This window comes from Saimiri boliviensis, chromosome 12, assembly GCF_048565385.1.
Source record: "Saimiri boliviensis isolate mSaiBol1 chromosome 12, mSaiBol1.pri, whole genome shotgun sequence".
NCBI lineage: Eukaryota > Metazoa > Chordata > Mammalia > Primates > Cebidae > Saimiri > Saimiri boliviensis.
Window position 1 is genome coordinate 76,110,657 of NC_133460.1, and position 16,054 is coordinate 76,126,710.

Sequence of the window (16,054 nt, forward strand, 5' to 3'; positions counted from 1 at the left end):
TTACTACCTGAATGGTTTTGGCAAGTTGCTTAATCTCTCTTTTCAAAGGAGTACTGGCTACAGCATGCCAAGTGCTGTGCCAAGCACAGAAGCGTGAACTGAAGGCTGGACCACGGGCCCTTTGCTTCTAAAGGATTTTGCTTGGAAAGGCAGCACATTTTTATTAAAAAAAAAAAAAAAAAAAAAAAAAAAAAAAAAAAAAAAAAAAAAGAACTAGCACTGAAAGGGCAATGCTAGGTGTTAGGTAAAAGTTGAACACAGGTTAAAAACCCAGTTCCAATTCCTCCACATGTGACCCCCTTGGGGAAAGTTACATAAGCTCTCTTCAGGTTCCTCATGTGTAAAATGAAAATATTAACAATAACGACCTTATAGCATTGTGGTGACAATTAAGAAGGATGCTACATGTGTTAGCTCAATGTCTGGACCACAGTACAAGCTCAATAAGTGCTAGTTGTCATCACCGTAATTATTGTTAACTTTTTTGGTTCTGCACATCTTGGAAACTGTAGATTAGAACAGGAGAGCTGAGATGATTATGGGAACTGAGCAGCTCACATATGAGGTCAGAGTTAAACAGCTTATGGTTAGAGAAAATTGGGATGAAAAATAACGGAAATTTGGGCTGAGAATAACAGCATCTGTCCTGAAATGATAAATAATGAGAAGAGGTACTGCCTTAGTCATTACGCAGAAGGAAACAAGCCCTAGGGAAAGGTATCTGATCATTTGAAACAGTCCCATTAGAAAGATGTTCAATGAGTAAATGATTTTATAATCAAAGATGTTTGGGGAATTCTACATATTTTATCACCCTGCCCCACCTTAGAAATTCAGGATTCACATTAGTGTTCTAAAGATCCTGAAAATTCCTATAAAAACAAATCAACATTAAACTGTTTAATTTTGTTTCATCCAGTATTTCTCTGATTATCTAACCAGAGAATGTTTCTTTTTTACAATAAATGGTTACATATTAGGAACATACTTCCTTCAGTTTAGAAAGGTTTCAAAATGTATGTGTCGGCTTGGGGGTAGATCCCTAATCATTTGAAGTTATTACCATCATCATAATTATTAAAGGCAACTACAGAATACACACCCAATGCCCTCATTAAACTCCAAACTAGATGAGGCAAGTTTCTAGAAGGCTTAAAACCCAGAACTGGCTGGGGCTATGGAGAACAAAATGGTAGAAAAGGACTGAGAACAGAGAAATATGAGACATAGTCATCCTTAACCATCATTGTCATCAACATTGTTGAGGATTGGCTGAGTGGAAGGCACTGTACAAAGCACCACTGGGAAAGAAAGATGATCCTTAAGTGAACAGTCCCAGCTCTATAATTCTTGCCTCTTTATGCCTCAGTGTTTTAGATCATGGAATTCCTATTCCTCTAGGTCTCCTGAATATGTATTAAGAAAACCACTGATACAAAAACTTAAAACATTTGGGGAGAAGACCCTTGGGAATTTCTCATTATTTCCAGGTATCCTACTCCAACTCATAAAAAACAAATGGAGTCGATGTTTTGGGTCTAGTTCTGGCTTCCGCCCATCATAGGTTTTGTAGGGTTGCATCTGACACTTGGCTTCACTGGGTCATAGTTCCTCATTAGAAAAAGAATCTGTTGGCCTCTGTTATCTATAAAAGTCCTTCCAGAGTTAGCATCTTATGAGTCTAAGATCTACGAAAATCTCATATTAGAAGGCCAAGGCCAATTTTTGCTTGAATCCAAAAGACTAGATGTTCAAATATAAACAGATAGATGCTCAGGGGGGAAACACACTGTTGAGGAAAGGAAAGGAACAGAGAGGGTATGGTGTGCCACACACAAGGCAGAAATATAATAATTCATGGGCACCTGGAAAAGAACTTCAAAACCAGTAGTAAGGCATTTTGTTCTATTTTTAGTATGATCACTAGGCAGAAGAAGGTTAGCTAAGATCATTTGATGATCATGGTGTAAATGATACCCTGAGGCAAGAAATAAAATAACTATAGTAGAAACCAAAAGAATTATTTGCTGGGAAGCCACTGGGGAGATTCCCTTTCTTAAAATTGTCTTCTGAGACAGAAATGTCTGAGGAAGAACAAGCAGAGCTACACACAGAGAATCTGGTCTTCTGGTCTATCCATGAGAAAGCTTTAAAGGAACTGTAAGTGGCAATCAGAGAAGAAATCTTTGGCCTGTCACTATGAACTACGCCTGAGTCAGAGATCGCCTGTGTCATTCCCATTTTATAATATTAAGGATATTATGAAAGGCAAAGTGGAGATGGGGAGGACCAGGGTGATTACAGGGTCCAAGCAATGCAAGAACCCCTAACCATCCTTCCTGCCTCTCTTTGGGAAGCAGAAACAAGTGGTATCCAGCACATTTAATTATTAAGAATTATCCATGTCTTCCAAAAGTGATGCTAAGGCTCAACTTCAGAAACAAATCTTCAAGGAAAGCAGATAAAAAGGTTTTCTCCTCTCTTTGAAGTGATATTAATGATAATAAATAACAAATTAACTTAGTACTATGTACTAAGTTATTCCCACATAACAGACTGGTGTATGAATCCTGGTTTAGCCACTTCTTAGCTAGTTGACCTTGGGCAAGTTTTTTAACTTCTCAGGGCCTCAGTTTTCTCATCTTGATATAATAATTGTATATACATTATAGGGTTGATGTGACATAATTCATTTAAACAGCTTAGACTAATGTCTGGTCAATAGTAAAACCTCAACAAGTAGTTATTACAACTATTACTATTAAGTACTTTACATTTGTTATCCCATTTAATTTTCAAACAAGCCTTTGAGTTAGGCATATATACTAATAATATCACCAGTTAACAGATTGAGGACATTGCAGTTCATAGAACTTAAATGTGCCCAAGATCACACAGTTAGTTATTGCTATATATTTTAGAACCAGAAGGGCTTAACAAAAAATTCATATTTTATTGATAGTCTGAAAGCATACTGAATTTGATTTTATATGGCAAAATGGCACCATCTTACTATAACTATAAAATTGTTCGACTTATATTAAGTTAGTTCTTCTGCTAGGTTCACTCTATGACAGAAAGAGTTTGAAGACAGTAAAACTATCAGCAACCTATTGTAATAACGGTTGTAAAGAGAAAATGCCCTGAACAATGGGGAAAATTCAGACAAAAAAGACAAGTAAGAGAGACATCCTGAAGTGGAAGTAGAGGTCTAATGAGAAGGCAGTCATCAAAGATCACCAATTTTAATCCTAAAGAACCCAATGAATAGTGGTGACTGGCATAAACAGGGAAGTCAGGAGGTGAGCTGACAATGGAAAGTTCACTTTAGCTGTTTTAAAGACACATGATAAGAGGATGGAGCATAGGATGAATGCTTTGGGAACTGGAGATTCTGCCACTACACATTTCTGTTCTTCAATTTCCTCTTTCACAAAATGAGAAGTTGATCTAGAATTAATCCTTTGGATTCCTTCCAATTTCCTAGAGGAAACATGTAAACGAATTAGAGGAAGTAGAAGGTAGATTTCAGGAATTCAAAAGGCAGTGAGTGAACAAGGTATTGAATCATTAGTCTGGCCTGAAAGTAAAAGAGAAAAGTGGTACAATTACTCACTTTCTAAGATTAAGACAAATAGTACCTTCTAAGAAATGACTTAGGATAATTAATACACCCATATGTAGAATAGAGGCTGTCAACAGTTAACCTAAGAAATCTAAAGTAAAATGTGTAACAATGAAAGTCAAGTAGCCTTTACTTATAGGAGAGATAAGCTTCAGTTTGTGTGGTGTGATGTGAAGGTGTTGGGAAAGTCCAGCTGCCCCAAAAATGTCTTCCTGATCTTCTTAAAATACTGCCTGGCTTTACACCATTAAAATAAACCTCTTTAAATGTACTTCCTAATGTAAAATGTATACTTATTTCACATTCAGCTGTTGCCATGCTTTCCACTGCATTAGGGTAGCAGGATGACAACTAACTGAGGAGATGAAGATTGGAAGGGGGAGAAGGAAGGGATTCTTTCAGTAAGTGCAGCCAAGCTCAAGTCAGTCAGTTCAACATGTGGCTGCCTATTATACTTCAGGCAGGTTCTAGACATTAAAAGGCAAGTAAGCAGTGGTTCATTGCCTCAGGATGCTTACAGTTCAGAGACAGTAGACTATGCAAAGGTCAAGGGGATGGAGTTTTGAAAAGTGGGACCAGTGACTAAGAAAGGAAAGGAAGGACAAAGAAATTTGTTCTCTTCCATCACAATTTTGTTGAAGAATCAGACAGATACCCCAAACTTAAGGTTTTTCCTTGGTCCCAGTGGATTCCCCTGAGGAACTACTAAAATTTAAGCTTGTAGAGTTGACACCCCATAGGCTGAAGAATAACAGATAATTTGAATCTCTTTAATTCAATGACTTTTTTGGCCCTTTGAAATTTAAATTAGTAAAATTTTACTATGTCAGAACTTGTACCTAAACAGTTGACTATAAAATACAGGTTTACTGCTATTTTTTCATGCTCCCCTCCTCCACTGGAACTTCACAGTATGCTAGGATTGCTGAGGGCTGCTGGGAGGGAACCAGGGCTGGCAGAAACAGGAAGCAGGAAATGTAGAGAAATTGGAGCTAGAAAGATAACTGAGCACTTCTTTAAACAGCAGACTAGAGGAGCACCATATCTTCACAGATGGTGTTAAACAAGCATCATAAGACATAACTTCAAATAATGCAGGGAATATAAAATTAGGGCCTCAGAAACTTGGGGGACCAGTTCTAGCTCTGGTATTTACTAGCTGAATAGCCACAGGAAGCCGTAATATTTTTTGTCTCTATTTAATGAGTACTGTCTACATGCCAGGCACCATATAACTTCTCTATAATTGACTGAATGTTCATGCCTCCCCTCAAATTCCTATGTTGAAATCCTACTCCCCAATATGATGTTATTGAGAGGTAGAGCTTTGAGAAGTAATTAAGTCATGAGAATGGAGTCCTCATTAATGGGATGACTGCCCTTATAAAAGGAACGGCAGAGAGCTCTGAGGCTCAATGTCTTTTCACTATGTAAGGATACCATGAGAAGTCAGCACTCCAGAGGAGGAAGAAAGGCCCTCAGCCAACCCCTGACCATGCTGGTACCCTGATGTCATACTTCCAGTCTCCAGAACTGTGAGAACTGAATGTTTGTTGTTTAAGCCACTCAGTTTACGGTAGTTTGTTAGAGCAGTCCAAACTGGGTTAAGAGTGAGTATTTTACATATGACAATATTTCATTCTATCATTAGAATGTAGTAGCTTCTATTATTTTTCTCTATTTTATAGATGAGGAAACTTCAGAAAAATCAAGATCAGATAAACTAAAATTGGTTAAAGTAGGGATTTGAATACAGGTAGTCAAACTCTAATGCCCATGTTTAATCATCACAATATTCCACGTATTAAGTCTTTTAGGCTTTGGTTCCCTCACTTAAAACTGGGCATGTTGGACCAGACAAGATTGAAATTTCTTTTTAGCTTTTAAACACTCTGATTCTAATTATATAAATCATACCTATATTTAATATGCTCATGGATAATCTGTGTTTCTGAATAGTCTTGGAGAACTGAGAGCTGAAGACAAGTTTCTGAAATATGACCTCATTTCCTAGTTTTTCCTTGTGTTTCAGTCAAGGTAAACCATGTTATTTACTGTTCCACCAAGAATGCCCTTCCTCTCTTTCCATCTATTGAAAATCTATCCATCCTTCAAGAGCCAGCTGAAATACCACCTCCTTTGTCTTTGGAGATTTAGAGTGGGGATGTATTAGACTGTTGGCGGTTGGGATTTGGGCTAAGTATCTGTGCTAATGAAAGGAAAAAACTTAGGAAAAGAAGAAGAAAGGGTGCAGGGAACCGTGTACAGGAAAGGTAAAAGAACTGTCAGCAGTGTTGTTGGTGACTGGCACAAAGCCTTCCTTATGACAGGAAATAGCAAAGTCACTAGATTAAATGTTGCCCAGCTAGGAGATGAAGATTAAATGAAATAATGTGTGTAAAATATCCAGTACACTGTCTGGAAGGGCAGCAATGTAATAGTTACCAATCTCTTCCTTCTATGGCAGCCTGGTCATCTCCTTCATGCTGAAGAAGGCTGCCATCCTGCCTGGGGAGGAGTAGGACAATAAGAGGGGAGAAGATACTTCGGGGGAGAGGAAAAAGAAGTCAGGAGGATATATATGGGTACATAAAGAAAAAATGAGAGCCAGAGTACAGAAGATGAGAGAGAAAAAGGAAATGTAAGGGAGTCACGGCGAAGAAGAGGATAGAAGGGTAATGGAAGTAGAAGGTCAAAGAGGGACAAGTAAGAGGGAGAGAATTCCAGGACTTGGGAAGAGAAAGTTCGTGCTGCACTGTGGAATCTGGCCTGGAGGAAGAGGCAACCAGATGCAGCACCCAAGCCCAGGTGCCAGTCATTTGCCACTGGGCTCTCAGATCCATTCTCTTTTTGCTGCTCTCACATATTTTGTAGCGATTCTGACCCCTGCCCTCCGTCATCTTGTCCACTGGGTTCTCCTTCTTTCTACCACAGGATGGCCCTGGAGGGTGGGAGGAAGGGAGAAACCATGGGACTCCTATTCTCTACTTTGGAAGATGTTTGCTGCAGTAGTTGCACTTCCTTTGTGGCTCCAACTCCTATTGAACAAGCCCTTCAGGGTTCTGGCAGTCTCCCCTCTTTGCCCTTCCAGCCTCAGGGGAGACCCACATCCAGCAGTTGCTAATCTCAGGACTGCCTCAACTTACCCTCGTTGAACTTCCAGTTCTTTCAACACTTGTAACTAATTTGCAGCATTAAATTATTGCTATTGAATCACTTGGGAAAGAAAACTTTACTTTCACTTGGATTCACTTGCAGAGTTCCAAGACAGTTTTCCCAATGGGACTGCAGGCAGCGCATCCGAGACAAAAATCTAGCAGTCCCAGGATTCAAGAAGGGTCATGGTCTACTTTAGTGTTTGATCAGACAGTGACAAATCCACACTAGCTAACACGGCTGGAGGGCTCTTAGCCTAGGAATTAGCTGTAAAATGACCGGGTTCGTGTCTATTTTTTCATGGTTTACTCTGTTCACTTTGATCACCGCCAGCCTTGGCTTAAGGAACATATCTGTAGAATTTAATTTTATTCCTCTAAGGTTACTTAAGTGCCCATTATTCCTCAAAGATTACTTAAGTTACTAAGTGTGGTGGGTAGAAGATACAGAGACGCAGGAAAAACGGAGGGCATGCTCAGTTTTTGGAAGTGTTTGCTTTTGCAAGATGAGGTCTATGGACCTCATCATAAAGGAGGAGACCCTCTTGATAAAGACTCCTGAACTTCTCCAGTCCCACCAGAGCCGCAGACACTCGGAGGTAGTATTAGTCTTACCGCTTTCATTTCTCCCGTCACGAGAGCTCTGTTAAAAGCAGACTTCTCTTCAAGGAATTCACAGATCAGTAGGGGTACAGTACAGGCACACAACTGACCCCCAAGTCAGAATGATGCCAGCCACAAGGGGGGATTCTGCCTGGGGGAGCAGGAAGGCTGCACAGAGATGGTAGGAAATGGCTACAGGAGCCGAGTCCAAGAGAGTTTGACAGGTGGAGGCAGCTAAGGGGTTTTCTGGCAGAGAACAGAGCAGGATCAAAATCAAGTGTCAAAGGACACACATTCAGGAGGTGTCCGTAAACGGGGGCTTTGGGGTGAGGGTAGGAAAGTGGAGAGGAGGCTGAAAGGTGGAGGCCCAGCTGTTGGGGACTGAGAGAATGAGGCATTAAGGTTTGAGGCCATGGTGAGTCATCGGAAGATCTTCAGCATGAGGGCGGCAAGGTCACTTCTGGTGGGGTGGCGGGCGGGTGCGGGGACTTTGTGATTAGAAGGAAAGAAGCTGGAGGCAGAGAAAGAAACTGCGAGCTCTGAGGTAGAGGGCAGCTTCTACGGTAAGCCTGGACTTGACCATCGCCAGGGAGGCACACTGACATTCGAGCTGCCTTCCATCTATTCAAGGGCACGCTTCCTCCGTCTGTGGAGGGAGAAGGTGGCTCTTCCGCGGCTGTACGATACGAAGTCTCCAGCCTGAGAAGTTTCAAATTTCTCCTTGCCAAGGTCGGGCCACTACAGGTGGGCGACTGCGAGCCCCGGGCGAACGCTGGGCTCCACGCCCGCCTCGGGCAGCCGCCGCGGCTTGTCCCCTCCAGGCCTGGGCACAGCCGTGGGCCGTGCCGGGCAGGGCGCTCCGGGAGCTGCGCGGTGGCTGCTCGAGGAGGCCTGGCGGGCGGCGGCGAGAGGCTGTGCCCCAGTTTGTGTCCAATCAGGGAGTGCGGGCTGTGCCCCGAGCCGGGCAGCAATGCGTAAACAAACCCACGGTAACTCCTCCGCCCCCTCGGCGCGCTCGCCCCGCGCCCGCCGCCGCCAGCGCCGCCAGCGCCAGCGCCGCCGCCGCCGCCGCGGGCTCTGCTCTCCTCGCGCCAGCCCGCCGGGCCGGCCCAGCCCCCGCCCAGCGCCGCTCGCACCCCCGCTGCCCCGCCCCGCCCCCGCCGGCGCGGGCTCCCTCACCTACCGCCCCACGCGCGCGCGCTCGCGCACCACGCGCCCCGCGCGGCCCGCCCGGATCGTGGCCTCTCGAGAGCAAGGTAAGGGCGATGCGCGGAGACCCGGGAGGCTTCCCCGCCCGACGCGGCCCAGGGAAGTTTGTGGCGTGGCTGTTTTCCGCGGGGCCGGGGAGAGGCCCCGGGAGCCGGGCGAGCCTGGCGGGCGGGAGGGGGCCGCCCGGCGCCTCGGGGTCACAAGTTGCCTAACCTGACCTCGGTGCGGGCCGGTGGGCGGCGCGGCGGGGCGGGCGGCGCGCGGAGAGGGGCTGGAGGCGCGGCGGGGCCGGGCGCCGGGCGGGCAAAGGGAGGGCCCCGAGGAACTTTCTCTTCCCCAGAGGGGCGCCTGCCAGCCCCGGCCGCGGCCCCGCCGCGGGAGCAGCGGATCCCTGGCTGTAGGGAGACCATGAAATGTGTTTGAAGAAGCTGACGCAGTTTGTGACGCTCGCGGCTTCCTGACGGGGACCGGCAGCAGTGGCGCCTTCGCCGAGGAGGGACGACCCGACTCGGCGCTCGGGCCCTTCCCCCGCCGGCAACCGCGCGCCCCGGCGCCTAGTTCGGGGGCCGAGGGCTCGGGGCGCGAGCATCTGCTCCCGGCTGCGCGCGTCGCTTCCGTTTTGATTAGCTCAGGTTATTATATAAGATGTTACGGAGAGGAAAGGGGCGACCGAGAGGCGTGTTGGGGAGGGCGCGGTGGCCTTCCGCGAGTGGCAGGGAGGGGCAGGAGGCAGGACCCAGCGGGACCCACCTGTACGCCCTCCGCGCCCCCTGCGGGCGCCTCCCGCGCGCGTGCCGTGGTGTCGGCGGGGGCCCGGACGGACGTGCCCGTCTCTCCCCTCGCAGCCCCGCCAACACTCCGGCAGCGGCCGAAACGCCGCCGCCTCGCCTAGGTCTACACGTTTCTGGCCTCAGGCGTTTGTACTTTGAAACATTTGTTTAATATCAAGGAAGCTGCGTGTGCGGCCGTCATAGTACGCCCGGAACGTGTGGCGGTGAGCTCCAGGGCAGTGAATGAATCATCGCCCCACGGACCGGGCCCGATGATTCACGCGCGGTACACACACGCGCGCGTACTCGCTGTGTGCTTCTGACCCAGGGAGAGCGGCCCCTCTGCAGTGATGACGCCCAGAGGGGCGGGGGAGACTTAGTGCAAAAGGGCAACGGAGTCCTCTGCTTCCACAATAACTTTCGCGGGGGAATCAGGGACGCCCGGAGGGGCGGCGGAGTCAGTGCAAAAGGGCAACGGGGTTCTCCCTTCCACAATAACTTTGGGGGGTCAGGGTCCCCACATTCCCCACGGCTTGTTTCTCATTCTTGGAAGAGTTACAGAATTCCACCTGGCTGCATTAATCAGTCGGTGGAGGAGCGCTGGTTCGCTGCAGGGCTAGGTCCTGTCTCATTTAGTATTTGGTGTCAAGTGAGGGAGATGTCGGACTCTGAAGGAATCCTCCTAGTACTTGCGTCTACCTAAGTAGCTCTAAAGTAATTTGAAAAAATTTTTAAATGGATCTTAAAAGAAAAATGTGACTCCTTAAGGCTAGTTTTTTTTGAGGGTTTTTAAAAATCCAGATCCTGAAAGGAACCTCGTTAACCATTCATGAATACAGAATTTTTCCCACTGTGGTCATTCTCAAAGACTAACTTGACTCATTCTCACCCCACATTAGTAAGATTGAATAAAGTTTTCTTATTTAGGACTCACCTCAAGTGGCATCTACTCAGAGAGGCGCTCCTGATCTCCTTCATTATCTCCTGACCCCTCCCCCCAGGAGCCACCCCATAGTACTATCTTATTTTCTTCACAGCTAATCGCTTATCTGATCTTACTTTGTTTCTAAGTTCTTTTAAGTCTGATCTCTTCTTACTAGAATGTAAGCTCCACCATGGCAGGGATTTGGGCTGTTTTGTTCACTGATAAAACCCTAGCACCTAGAACAGTGCCTGGCATTCATGAAACACAGTATTTGTTGACTCATAAGTGAATAAACTCTTTTCCTGATTTCTTGGTAGGACTGTTTTTGACAGTTGAAATTAAGTGCTTTTTTTGTGGGAAAGTCACCAAGTTGGTGCAGTTCTGATTCTTTTTCCTTCTGGTTTTGATTGATTTTCTCCTCTGTGATGTTAACCTAAAGCACAAGATGGGTTAGAGCATCATATCCTAAGACAGTATAAAGAAAGATAAAACATGTGGAGCCCTGTCAAGAGAAAGCATGTTACTGTGTAACTTTTGGATGATTACAAATATTTTCTGTGCTAGTTGAAAAAAAAGTGCAGGATTTTGAAATGGAATCAGCAAAGTCAAGTCCTGCAGTCATGTGTTTCCACTCATTTGGAATACTAATATTTCTATATTTTCGCTCCCCAGTGCCTGGAAAACAACATGAAGTTTGGCTACAGTTTGGGAAGGTCCATAAGATACACTTAATATGAAGGTTTTTTGTTTGAGACAGGGTCTCACTCTGTCACAGTGGCTGGAGTGCAGTGGCGCAATCATAGCCTCAACCACCTAGGCTCAAGTAATCCAATATGAAGTATTAATTTAATGAAATTAAAACAGGATTTTTGCTGCAGAGGCCTTAACTCTGATTTGTTGTTATTCATGTTGATAATGCCACAAAATAGTAGATAAAAGGAGTTATTTAAAATTATATTTTAAACACCTTAAATAGATTCCAAAGAATTACAGCTATAAAAAGTCAGTGATACAATGTAAGAAGGATTTGAATGTCACATTTAATAATACCCCTTTAGAGGATAAACTTTGATAAAGTTTATATGATAAACTTTGGAGGCATATTAATCAGCCCCAGTCTTGTAGCAATATTTTCTGAACTCAGTATTTCTGAAGTTAGTGCTGAAGAAGAATGGACATCTAGCAGTTCCCTTTCCATAATAGCTGTGATCACTTGCAGAAGCATAATCTCAAGAGTAAGCTCAGAGACAGTAGAATTTTAGAGCTAAAAGAGACTTTGAAATTACTTGGCACAGTTCATTCATTTTTAATCAGTCAGTCTCTTTACCAAGGAAACTATGGCACAGTGAGATGACTTCCTAAGGTACAGGGCAAGAGTCAGAACCAAGACTCTGACTCCCATAAAAGGCTTAAGTGATTGAGAGGGCTTCAATGGTTGGAAGTTCCTGAATTAGCCAGAGCTGCTATAGGTGGAAAAGAGTGGTTTCTATCATTAGTTGATTGTCTGCCTTTTGCTTGTGAACTCTCAGAGGGAAAAATCATGTCTTATTCACCTTTGTACCCTCCCATGTGCCTGGGACATCTAGGAGCTCAACAAATACTTATTGAAAGCAGTTGGGCCAGACGCAGTAGCTCACACCTGTTATACCAGCAATTTGGGAGGCTGAGGTGGATGGATCACAAGCTCAGGGGTTCAAGACCAGCCTGGTCAAGATGGTGAAACCCTGTCTCTACTAAAAGTACAAAAATTAGCTGGCCATAGTGGTGGGTGCCTGTAATCCCAGCTACTCAGGAGGCTGAGGCAGAGAATTACTTGAACCCAGGAGGCAGAGGTTGTAGTGAGCTGAGATTGTGCCACTGCATTCCAGCCTGGGAAACAAAGCAAGACCCCATCTCAAAAAGGAAAACAACAACAACAACAACAACAGAGAAAGCAGATGGATTTTAAGCTGAAAATATATTTAGGAAGTGAAAAAGCAGGAAAACATATCTCCTTTCCACATTGAAGAAGTTTTCTGACAACAGAATCAGATGTTGATACTAAATAACCTTAGATTTAACCTTAGAACTTTTATAATAATGAAACTACTGTTTAATTTTTATGCCTCCAGATTTAAAAAAAAAAAAAAAGGCTTAAAACTTGTAAGTGTGCATATTTCCTTACTTGGCATAATTATTTACTGGAGAAACAGTAGGAGACAGCAGTCAGGACATCTGATAGGTCTTGCCTCTGTCAGAGCATCCAATAGAAAAGCCTAGGTTACAGCCAGTCAGATTTGGGGCTAAAACTCAGCTCTGCCCTTAACAAGAGCAGAGCTCTCCACAACAAGTGATCTTTAAAGTGGTGATAATGCCATCTACCTTGAAGGATTGTGTGAGACTGAGATAATGTGTGTACATATATATATAAAGTGTGTGGTGTATAAGAGGCTCTTAATAAGTGGTAACTGCTATAGTTATGACTACAGACTTGTGTGACCATGGGGGCAGCTTAATGTCTCAGAAGTTTCAGTTTTTTCAACTGGAGAATTGGTGGTTGGGATGGGGGAGGGGAGTTAATGAGCTCTAAGATCTTGTCCAGCTCTGTGGTTTCAGGAACCAGTAAAGAAATATACAGTTCTCCTGAACTTTTAGTTTAAGGTAATTCACATATCCTTAATCCAACAAGAAATATAAAAATGATTAGTTTCTAGACCTTCTTAAGAATTTGTCTAAATTAACTTTTATGACAAGTACATTTTCATTATTTTATATGCTATATAATTGATATGAAGTTAACTTGAATACTTCAACCTCTCATTCAGCTTACTATATATAAAGCAATATCAGGAGTATACTGGTTAATTAGACATAGATACTCTTTCTTTAAGAGGCTTAAGAGTCATATAGAGAGCATAAGACAGATAACTAAAGACTGTTTTACATGGGAGAACTGTTAGAGAGGCATAAAGAAAATACTTTGTGATTTACAGGAGGAAAAGACTATTTCTAGCCAGAAAAAAAAAGGGTAAGATTTAATTAGGGAATTTTGAGCAAGACCGTAAAGAATTCAGAGGACTTCAAGTGGCAGAGGTGTAGAGACCAGTTTGTGCTAAGACTTGAAGGTAAGAATATATGAGCATATCCAGGTTTGGAGAAGAATGTGGTTAAACTGGAGGTTGAGGAGCCTGGAGGCAGTATAATGGGAGAGAATGCTGCATGGGGAGGGGAAATTAGGGCTATATTGTGAAGCATCTTGAATGCTGGGCTAAGGAGACAGTGTAGTAGGCAAGTATCAGAAATACTTTAATGGGGGAATGATGTGATCAAGACTGCTTTGAAAGAGTAATTTTCATCACAGGAGCCACACGTAGTCCAGTTAAGTAGCTGTTGAAATATTCTCCAGAAGAGAAGTGATGAGAACCTAAATTAGGTTGGAGGCAGATGAGTTGGGCAAGATACTGCAGAGGTAAATGAAACAGAACTTGCTGGCTAATTGGATGTAAGAGTTGAGGAAGAAATCAAAGACAGAAGCTAAGTCACTTAAATCGGTGTTGGCAAGGACTTAAATAGGAAGGGACACTAGTAAAGCCCCTGCAAGTAGTGTGTAATCAATAAGTATTTGTCTAATTAATGGAGGTGATTATTGGTTTGGATTTGGATGTGTTAACTTGTATGTGCCTGTGGACAATCTAGATGGATGAGAGCCATTAAAAATAGAGAAAGATTTGGGGCATCCTTCTGGAGGGGGATGGTGAACCTGTGAGAACAGTTCAGAGTGTGGTGAGAAGAATAAAAGGCTAGGATAGAGCCTTGTGAAAGCTAGTATCTGTGGGCTTGAGGGAGACAGGAGGAGGCAGACAGGATGTTCAGAAGAAAGAAGGAGGAGAATGAGGAAAACATAGGGCAAAGAAAGGTGAGGAAGGAAAGGGCATTAGATTTGTCAGTGAGACCATCATCAGTAGCCTTCGAGGAGCAGAGTCAGTTGGGCAGTGGGGATAATGAAAGTCAGCTAGTTACCTGAAGCGTGCCAGGATGGAAGGAAATGGGGAGAGCAAGTGTAAATTGTGATTGGGCTGTGAAAATCAGAGGCTGGGGTTAGGAAGGAAGACAATAACATGAGGCAAGAAAAGTGTCAATGAAACTTTCTTAAAACCATAAGGAAGGCTTGAGAACATTTGTGCATAGTGTGGTTGCCAGTGGAGAGGAAAGGAATGAATTGAGGGAGGGTGTAGGAGGGCAGTAATGCACTAGGGACTCCTCAAGTAGGAGAGGTAGGATAGGGTAGCCGTACATGCAGATTGCCCAGTTTAATTACAGTATAATATTTTGATACAGGATACAGGATAAAAGATAATAATGCCCACTTTTAATCTAGAAGAGAGCCCATTTTTGAATAATTGAATTGATTGCCTTAATCATGATGCGAATAAAGAAGTTACTTATGGGAAAATGTGGCAAAAAATAAAGAAAGATACGCTGATTGGAAAGGAAGAAATAAACCTTTGTTTGAAGTTGACATGATTGTCTATGTAGAAAACTGAGAGACTCAACAACAACAACAACAACAAAACCTCCTGGAACATATAAACAATTATAGCAGGGTTGTAAGAGACAAGGCTAGTATATGAAAGTTCATCACCTTTCTATATGCTAGGAATTAACAAGTGGAATTTGAAATTAAAAGCAGTACATTAGTATCTCAAAGTGAAATATGATACTTATATATCTAACAAAATATGTATAAAGTCTATGTGAGGAAAACTATCAAATTTTGATAAAAGAAATCAAAGAAGAATTAAGTAAATGGAGATATATTCCATGTTCGTGGGTAGGAAGACTCAATATTGTCAGTGCTTCCCAACTGTAGTCGTAGATTTAATATAATCTCAGTCAAAATCCTAGCAAGTTATTTTGTAGGTATTGACAAACTGACTCAAGTTTATATGCAGAGGCAAAAGACCTCTGCATATAATAGCACAATACTGAAGGAGAAGAACAAAGTTGGGGAGGCCTGACACTACCTAGCTTCAAGGCTTACTATAAACCTGTAGTAATCAAGACAGTGGTATTGGCAAAAAATTAAACAAATAGCTCATGGAACAGAATAGCCCATAAATAGACCCACAGAAATATAGTCAACTGATCTTTGTCGAAGGAACAAAGGTAATACAGTGGAGAAAAGATAGTCTTTTCAGCAAATGGGGCTGAAACAACTGTACATCTATATGCAAAAAAAGAAAAAAGTTAATCCAGACACAGACTTTAGGCTTGTCACAAGAATCAATTCAAAATGGATCACAGACCTGAAAGTAAAACTATAAAACTCCTAGAAGATAACATAGGAGAAAATATGGATGACCTTGGGTTTGGTGATGACTTTTTAGATATAACATCATAGGGACAACCATGAAAGAATTGATAAGCTGGACTTCATTAAAATTTAAAAATTTCTGCTCTGCAGAAGACATTGTCAAGAGAATAATAAGGTGAGCCACAGACTGGGAGAAAATATTTGCAAATGACATGTCCAATAAAAGTCTGTTATCCAGAATATACGAAGAACTCTTTAAACTGAACAATAAACAACTCATTTAAAAAATGGGCCAAAGACCTTTACTGACACCTCACCAGAGAAGATACACAGATGGCAAATAAGCATATGAAAAGACATTGCACATCGTATGTTACCAGGAAAATACAAATCAAAACAACAATGATATATCACTATATACAATTGAAATAGCCAAAATTCAGAACACTGACAACAGCAGATGCTGGCAAGGAT

At 43.1% G+C, this 16,054-nt stretch overlaps 1 protein-coding gene across 2 annotated transcripts in view; it reads left to right on the plus strand.

The window, feature by feature from the left end:
* The first annotated feature begins 8,533 nt into the window (after nucleotides 1-8,533).
* The window catches only part of PCGF5 (polycomb group ring finger 5), a 121,985-nt gene continuing 114,464 nt past the window's right edge, over nucleotides 8,534-16,054 (plus strand). For both annotated transcript variants that reach the window (XM_039465222.2, XM_074382568.1), the window contains exon 1: nucleotides 8,534-8,639. The gene's annotated coding sequence lies outside the window, so the exon portion shown is untranslated. The remainder of the gene's footprint in view (nucleotides 8,640-16,054) is intronic.